The sequence below is a fragment of the Furipterus horrens genome, unplaced genomic scaffold (genome assembly GCF_987537825.1).
Source record: "Furipterus horrens unplaced genomic scaffold, mFurHor1.1.pri manual_scaffold_1, whole genome shotgun sequence".
Lineage (NCBI taxonomy): Eukaryota > Metazoa > Chordata > Mammalia > Chiroptera > Furipteridae > Furipterus > Furipterus horrens.
The window spans coordinates 43,986,831-43,988,917 of NW_028327171.1; the positions used below are offsets into that span (position 1 = coordinate 43,986,831).

At 42.3% G+C, this 2,087-nt stretch overlaps 1 pseudogene; it reads right to left on the reverse strand.

Annotated features, from left to right (window-relative positions):
• Positions 1-334: 334 nt before the first annotated feature.
• LOC150020953 (coiled-coil-helix-coiled-coil-helix domain-containing protein 2 pseudogene) lies at positions 335-800 on the reverse strand (annotated as a pseudogene).
• Positions 801-2,087: the final 1,287 nt, after the last annotated feature.

The following is a 2,087-nucleotide window of genomic DNA, read 5'->3' on the forward strand; positions in this document are numbered from 1 at the left end:
TGTATGCCCAGAAATGTATACATAATACATCTTCTTTTTTTTTTTTTTTGGAAGAAAATTACTTTATTTTAATCGATTCAAAAACATTAACATCACAAAAGCTGGTTTAAGGAAGCCCCAAAACCATTTGCCCAGCCCCAAACTCAATACCACCTCAATGAACTTCTATGTAGTATGTACACTCTCTTCCATTGCAATTCCGAGGCAAGAGAACTATTAATAATAAGAGAGGTTTAACTGGTAGTTTTATACTTTCACTATCAATTATATCTTTATACAAAATTAACTTGGTCATGAGAGATGATTTTCCATTTCCTTGTTATGAACTTCTCGATTAGGCTAATCCATTGGCAAACTTGCACTGTTTCAGCACCTCGGTGAAACCCTCATAAAGCTTAAGGTCACTCTGGTTCTGTGCATGCTCCAAAAACTGTTTCATCTCATAGTGGCATGGGCCAAACTGCTGGTGGTGGTGTGTAGGCTGAGTTCCCTGATGCTCCTGGTAAGTGATGTCGGGCCTTGAGGTCTCAGTATTACTTCCTCCACTGAAGTCCCCAGTGATGGCATGACCTATTGTGTGGCCGACAGCAGAGCCCATAGCCATACCAGCTGCAGTGGTTGCCATCTGGGCCATGAGACCTGGCTGCCGGGGGGGCAGCAGCAGGTGAGCCAACTGCAGGTGGTGGAGCTGGCACTGGCGGCTGAGCTGCTGGTGCTGGCCTGGGCACAGCTCCCATCTGAGGTGCCTGGCTGGCCGGAGGGGCCATGCGGGAGGTGCGGCTTTGGCTTCCACGTGGCATTGCACCTGCTCTAAGGCTCTGCGTCTACAAGTGCCTACATCTTCTTTTACTCCTCAAAATAACTCTAAGAAGTAGGTATTATTACCATCTTACAGAATAGAAAATTGAGGATCAAGTGCACTAGCTCATAGATCTTTGTATTTCCAAAGCTCATATTCACTGTCCACCTTGAGGGAGGACACAGAGTCAGATCAACAGAAGAAGGTAGGGGTGAATGAGTCTAAGCGGAGGGGGATGATCTAATAGGGGTAGGCGTCAATGACCTGTGGAGGGAAAAGTGAAAGGGCTCAGGGGGTTGGAAAGTGCATTTAACGGGAGAGCAGAGATAAGAGTACAAAGGCGTAACCTCTTCACCCTCTCTCTCTCTCCCATACTCCTTCAAAAGCTAGAATAGCTGCTTTTCAAGGTTCAACCCTCCATCTTTGCTGTCAAATCATCAGTGACATAGCACCAGTGCAACTGCCACTTTCCATGCAATAAAGGAGGGGATCTGGGTCAACTCTACCTCTCCTAATTATTTCTATGGTTGCCAAGGTAAGAAAGAAAATGCAAAGAGAAGGTCAAAAGAAAGACAATCAAGTACTGCACTTCCAAAGGGACTTTTTCAACCACCGAGTTTAGCAAAGTTCAAACCTAATCTAAATTCAACATTGCCCTAGCAAACAAGAGCTGGAGCCAAAGGTAGGAGTCCATGATTATAATGAAGCCTAACAGGTGACAGTCATATGACAAGAAGAACATGTTGCCATAAATGTCTTACTACTGTAAGGCAGCAGGTATTGCAGTGTTTAGGTTCCACAAACTGTGGACTTCATTTAGGGAAGACACAATAAATATAAGTATTTTTAATAAACTCTGACCTTAGTTTTGTTTTCAAGATGGCACACTTAACTGTTTTTAAGGCACCATTCAGGGCCCAAATTAGTAAATTTCTTCAAAAGTTTTCATGAAAACTATCATTGTTAAATGCCAGTAATTCATATACTGTGTTTTATTACACTACCAACTTCTCTCCTTGAAGGTATAGGACCTGAGCAGAATTGCATTGGATGAGTCCCCTTCCTTATTTTCATGGATAAGATCTGGTGAAGATGAATCCCACAAAGTAATCTTGATCAAGAAATCAAAATAATACCAGGAAAATGGTAAAGGAAAATGATCAAAAGAAAAGCAGAACCAGCTTTATGACAAGAGAAATGAATGTGTATTTAGTACCATCTACATATGTTAATTGTGTTTCATTTTTCACAAACCCGTGGACTAGGTAGTGATACGAGCATTTTATAG